Source organism: Bufo bufo, chromosome 3 (assembly GCF_905171765.1).
Source record: "Bufo bufo chromosome 3, aBufBuf1.1, whole genome shotgun sequence".
Taxonomy (NCBI): domain Eukaryota; kingdom Metazoa; phylum Chordata; class Amphibia; order Anura; family Bufonidae; genus Bufo; species Bufo bufo.
In genome coordinates this window covers 447,864,441-447,871,229 of record NC_053391.1, presented here as the reverse complement: position 1 = coordinate 447,871,229, position 6,789 = coordinate 447,864,441, and the positions used below count along the sequence as shown (strand labels likewise).

General features: G+C 42.6%; 1 protein-coding gene across 1 annotated transcript in view; it reads right to left on the bottom strand.

Moving 5' to 3' along the window:
* The window catches only part of LONRF2 (LON peptidase N-terminal domain and ring finger 2), an 80,992-nt gene that overhangs the window by 64,181 nt on the left and 10,022 nt on the right, over nt 1-6,789 (bottom strand). The gene's annotated exons all lie outside the window — the stretch shown is intronic.

The window sequence follows — 6,789 nt, the reverse complement described above, 5'->3', positions numbered from 1 at the left end:
GTGTTTTTACTGACGTAAACAAAGGGGGTTTTAGCTAAACGCCTGGCTTTGATCAATGATTACATGTACTTAAAATGGTGCATTAAAAACTATAACTTGTCCTGCAAAAAATAAGACCTCATACAAGTACATTTAAAAAAAACAAAAAAAGTTTAGCTCTTGGAATGCAATTTTTAAAAAATGTGCTTGGTCACTAAGGGGTTAAATGATAGAACTGAGCATGGGAGGTTCTGATCTGAGAATGGGGGCGGGGGGGTTCTGAACTGGGCAATGGGGGTCTGATCTGAGCATGGGGTTCTGATCTGAGCAATGGGGATCTGATCTGAGCATGAGTGGGAAGATCTGAGCATGAGGGTTCATATTTGAGCATGGGGGGCAGATCTGATCATGGGGGTCTTGTTTGAGCATGGGTTGGTCAGGTCTGAGCAAGGGGGTTTAGATCTGTAAAGGGGAAGATCTGAGCATTGGGGGTCTAGGAGTCTGATTTGTGTTGTCCGATCCGAGCATTGGGGGTCTGATTTGTAGGTCTGATGAGGTTTGGGGATCTTATTGTAGGTCAGATTAGGATTGGGGATATGATTTAGGATTCTGGTCTGAGGTCTGATGGAAAATAGATTTTTTCTTTTTTTCTCTGCTAATGAAAAATAAGAAAAAAATATTTTTAGCAGACCTCAGATCGGATGAAAAATATTTTTTTAATCTTATTTTTCTTTGTTAGAACCTAGGTGCATCTTGTAGGGCAAAAAATGTTGTGACTCGTGTGTAAATGTATAGCTGGTGGCTCCTGGTAGTCATACGTTTTTTTTTTGGCTCTTTGTGTATGTAAGGTTGGCCACCCCTGCAGTAGGGCGTAGAGGGAAAGGTGCGCCGTATGGTTTTTAGAAGGCAGATTTTGCTGGACTGGTTTTTTTGACACCATGTCCCATTTGATACCCCCCTGATGCACCCCTAGAGTAGAAACTCCATAAAAGCTACCCCATCTAAGAAACTACACCCCTCAAGGTATTTAAAACTGATTTTACAAACTTTGTTAACCCTTTAGGTGTTGCACAAGATTTCATGGAAAATAGAGATACAATTTCAAAATTTCACTTTTTTGGCAGATTTTCCATTTTAATATTTTTTTTCCAGTTACAAAGCAAGGGTTAACAGCCAAACAAAACTCATTATTTATGGCCCTGATTCTGTAGTTTACAGAAACACCCCATATGTGCACACGGCAGGGCGCAGAAGGAAAGGAATGCCATACGGTTTTTGGAAGGCAGATTTTGCTGGACTAGTTTTTTTGACACAATGTCCATTTTGAAGCCCCCCTGATGCACCCCTAGAGTAGAAACTCCAAAAAAGTGACCCCATTTTAGAAACTACAGGATAGGGTGGCAGTTCTGTTGGTACTAGTTTAGGGTACATATGTTTTTGGTTGCTCTACACTTTTTGTGAGGCAAGATAACAAGAAATAGCTTTTTTGGCACCGTTTTTTATTTTTTATTTACAACATTCATCTGACAGGTTAGATCATGTGGTATTTTTATAGAGCAGGTTGTTACAGACGCGGCGATACCTAATATGTATACAATTTTTTTTATTTATGTAAGTTTTACACAATGATTTCATTTTTGAAACAAAAAAAATCATGTTTTAGTGTTTCCATAGTCTAAGAGCCATAGTTTTTTCAGTTTTTGGGCGATTATCTTGGGTAGGGTATGATTTTTGCGGGATGAGATGACGGTTTGATTGGTACAATTTTGGCATACATGCAACTTTTTTGATCACTTTTATTACCTTTTTTGCGAAGTAAGGTGGGCAAAATTAAAATTTTCTCATAGTTTTTATTTTTATGGCGTTCACCATGCGGGGAAAGTAACATGACCGTTTTATAGATCAGGTCGTTACGGACGCGGCGATACTTAATATGTGTAGTGTATTTTATTTTTTTTATTTTTATTCAGTGATAAATGTGTGTTTTTTTTATCTTTACTTTTTTCACATTTTTTTTACATTTTTTTGACCCAGACCCACTTGGTTCTTGAAGATCCAGTGGGTCTGATGTCTGTATAATACAGTACAGTACAATATATAGTGTACTGTACTGTATTTTACTTACACTTTGTCTGAACAGATCTATGCCTTTAGCACAGATCTGTTCAGCACCATGGACCGCAGGATGCCTGAGAAGGCGTCCTGTTGCCATGGGAACCTTCCCGTCTGCTCAGTTGTGGCCACAACTGAGCAGAAGGGGAAGGGTAAGGAGGGGGGCTCCCTCCCTCTGTCACCCCATCCTGTCTGGGGGCTGCAAAGGCACAGCAGCCCCCCGATGGGAGAGGGAGGGAGCTCCCTGACACTGACTGTTAACCTTTTCCATACATCGGTCCGTACGGACCGCGGTATAGAAAGGCTTAAACGGCTGACATCTGCACAGATGTCAGCCGTTTATACCAGAGTGTCAGCAATGTGCTGACACTCTGGTATACCCACTGGGTTTCAAGAGGAGGCGGGCGGGGGATCGCCCGCAACCCTCCCCCGGCACCACCCGCCGCCATAAAATCACTCAGGGGTACTGGCTTAGCTATAGCCCTAAATTATGTCTAAAGTCCTGTTGTAAAAAGCTTGAACACTGACTTAAGGACAGCGGCCTTCTAACTGGTGGGTGGCATAAGGGGCAAAGCTTTCTTTTCTTTTCGGAAAAAGCTAATTTACATAGAGCATTGCATGGCTTATAAGACTCCTTATGCCTACTAAGCACTTTCCAGAAGGAGAAATAATACCCCTAATCCACAACAAAGCCCCCTCACCCAGCTAAGACTGGGTTTACATCTTTTTTTTCCCCTACATTTAGAGTGTACGTCAGGAAACTACAGGGACTAAGTTGTGCCCTCGGTCGGGCCCTAGGGATACAAATATTTTAAAAAACGCAATGGTCACAGGACCAACCAAATCCCACTAGGTGCCCACCTTTTTCTGAAATATTTTAAAACTTTACTTTTATTCAAACTAATTAGATTACAAAATAAACAGGCCCAAAACAAAAAGGAATACTTTAAAATTAACAGTTGGTCAGCTTGGGTACGGCCTTTATATATGAGGGACTCAGCAGTACTTTTCGTAGGGGGAAACGAGTCTGTGGTCAGATGGAAAATCCAAAGAAGATCCATCCTGTGAGGATTTTTCATTGATAATTCAACTCAGAAATAAACAAATTAACAAATATTTTTTTAAGGGAGTCTGTCAGCAGCTTTGATAATGCTAAACTGCTGACAGCACTAGGTAGAGGCTCAGGACAGCAGGACAAACATACATATTGTTTAGCTTTTATTATTAAATCAGGAGTAGTGTAAATATGAACATTTAGTCTGCCAGGTTCTGCTTCTGCAAGGGCCCAGGAGCCAAACCTACAGTGTGAAGTGCTTTCTGCACTGAACTGCTTCACAACCCCTCTCTTCTGCAGAGAGCACTTCTTTGTCTTCAGTACACTTGCAAGAGTAGAACCTGACAGAATAAAAGTTCATATTCACACTACTCCTAATAATAAAGAGAGTATGTTTATACTGGTCTCCCCAGCCCCTACATAGTGCTGTCAGCAGTTTAGCATGGTCAAAACTTCTGACAGATTCCCTTTAAGCTTTATTATTAACCCTTTCAGATTAAAGAGGTGAACTGAGCTTTTTTCCGCTGAGAATTGCTCATGCAGATAGTAAGGTGCTTTCAGTGATCCCTTTATTATTTATGTAGTACATCTAAGGCTACTTTCACACTCGTGTTTTGGGCGGATAAGTCATGAATCTACAAAAACTGATCCGTTACAATAATACAACCGCATGCATCCGTCATGAACGGATCCATTTGTATTATCTGTAACATAGCCAAGACGGATCCGTCATGAACTCCATTGAAAGTCAATGGGGGACGGATCAGTTTTCTATTGTGTCAGTGAAAACTGATCCGTCCCCATTGACTTACATTGTGTGCCAGGACGGATCCGTTTGCCTCAGTTTCGTCAAGTGGACAGCAAAACGCTGCAGGCAGCTTTTTGGTGTTCGCCTCCAGAGCGGAATGGAGACTGAACGGAGACAAACTGATGCATTCTGAGCGGATCCTTTTCCATTCAGAATGCATTAGGGCAAAACTGATCCGTTTTGGACCGCTTGTGAGAGCCCTGAACGGATCTCACAAACGGAAAGCCAAAACGCCAGTGTGAACGTAGCCTAAAACTGATCACAGCTGTTGCCAGACTTTCCAAGCTAACTGCACAGACAACAAACAACCAGCAGATTGTGATATTTACCCTACAGTAAGATAACGCTTAGAATTAGGTTAAAGGTAAAAAAGTGTCAATGCACTGTAGCACAGTGCTCACATTATGTCGAGTTTACCTGATAGGCCCTTTTACATAGAGCGATGTTCGGCCGAACGATCATTCATACGATCATTCATGATCACTGTCCGGTATAAAGGTGTCCAGCGATCAAACATTAAAACACGGGTTTCCAAAACTATTTTATTTTATTCAGCAGCACATTCACTTGTGCTGACACTTATGTAACTGTATGAGACGACAGGGGAATGAATGATCACACCAACACTCATTCGTTCAAACTTCCTGTGATAACGGTATCATGAAAATAAAAGTAAATGAGCACCAATAAACTTGCTATTGATAATTGGTGAACATTACTGGCTGTTTATCTACCTGTATAAAAAGTCCCTTACACTAAAATTCTTCCCAGAAGTGTCCTCTTACCCTTTGTTTCCCACTACAATGTCTTCCCTGCTAGAGACGCTCTAGTGAACTCTAAAAGGCCCCCATACATATTAGACTACTTGTGTTTTTTCTGCGGGACTGGCTGACAGTCTAATGTGTAAGGGGAGCTTCGGACAAGAGAGAGGGATTGGGTCTTTTGATTTTCAGCACCCGATCCTTTTGTCTTGGGAGGTAAGCCACCAGAGGTGACTGGCAGAGGTGGTCTCCACTGAAAACACATACACACTCAGTCAAGCTAAGAAGGCATGTGTATGGGGGAATCTGGGGAGATAGCTGTTGGATGAATGAGCATTCGGACGACAGCTCTCTAATGTTTATGGGCACCTTAAACGCTGGACAGTAGTCTAGTTGGAGGCACACTGGCTGACAGAATGGGACTGGAGCAGGAATTATGTGATCCATCTCTTCAGTTCTGTGACCTGCCCTGGTTGTGCAGTATGTCTTGCTTTGATCCGTTTGGAGACTGTCTGTGCTCCAGGTTAGAGTTTATATCTGGACTGTTCTGGTTACGTCTGTCTGTCGTATGCCTTACCCTGTATACATTCTTTGTACTCCGTGTGCTTCACCTTGTCATGGATTGTATGTGCTAGAGTTCTGCACCGCTGTATCTGAACTGTGTCCTTTAGTGACAGTGTGAGTGTCTTGTGCACCCTTCTGACCACTGCTGTCCACCATCCGCTAGGTTTGAATTAGTTCCTGTAGTCAGTCTTGCTAAGTTATTGCACATGTATTCACTATGTCTGACTGAGTTCCTGTAATCCGCATGACCGGATTCCTGAAGTATGCCCGTCGGCAAGTGCTTCAAGTTTTGTCTCTTGCCTGTATTATGTGTTTGCCTTGGATTTTGCCTGTATTCTAACTGGTTTTGAATTTGTGCCAAGTCTGTGCCTCTGGTGCCTTGCGCTAGTGTCTCTGACCCCTGTGTTTCCGCTACCAACTACACCGGGATCATCCCAGGAAGTAGATGGCTGGTTGCTAACCCACAGCACACTCCACTTTCCTGTATAGGGGTTAAAGGGTGAATACCTGGGAGGCTCCAGAAAAACGCCCTACGCCAAACCACTTAGTTGGCACAGTAATTCCACAACCATGTAGATGTATACGGACCTTATCCGTGTGTATAGTGTCACTATCCTTATTTTCACCTCTAAAAATACAACAGAGATGTTACTAAAATCCCTGCCTCTGCTCACCCTGTGGTAGTCTACATTTTTTTTTATATATATAGGCCCCTCATCATAAATTAGGTGCTTCTTTCCAGCTGTCCATGTCCATGGAGGGAAATCTATTCTAGCCCACAACATTTACTCCTGGAAAGAGGTATAAAGGTAAACGAATTTGCATGGGCCCATGGCCACTCCACAGTGTCGAGGATGGCATAAGAATGCCTGTGCGACAAAATATTGGTGTACTGCTGTTAGTTAATGACCCCCACTATTTCTAGAACTCTCCTCTTCCTCTTTAAAGGGAACCTGCCATCAACTTTATGCTACCCATACTAACGGCAGAATAAAGTAGAGACAGGTGAGTTGATTTCAGTGGTCTGTCAATTAAAAGTTAAAAGTAAGTGGTTGCCGAGAACCAGCATCACAATCATTGCAGACTGGGCCTGGAAGAGAGTCCTGGCCACCTGAGAAGAGTCATGGATATTCATGAATTCCTGCTCTCCTGCTGATGACTGACAGTCTTCTACCTAGTTTTCTCCCTTTCTCTCTAGGAGAGAACTGCCAACCATCAGCAGATGGGTGAGAGTGCAGGAGATTAGGAATAACCAGGACTCTTCTCAGGTAGATGTGACTCTTTTCAAGGCCTGGGCTGCAATGATTATGATGTTGGTTCTCAGCAACCACTTACTTTTAGCTCATGAGTGACACCGCTGAGATCAGCATTTCTGTCAGTACTTTACGCTATCCTCAGTGAGGTCAGCATAAAGTTGATGACAGGTTCCCTTTAATCACACTCCTGCAAACTGCCAATACTTTATTTCCGCTACAGCAATATTTTGCAGCTATAATGAGGATGGCAGTACA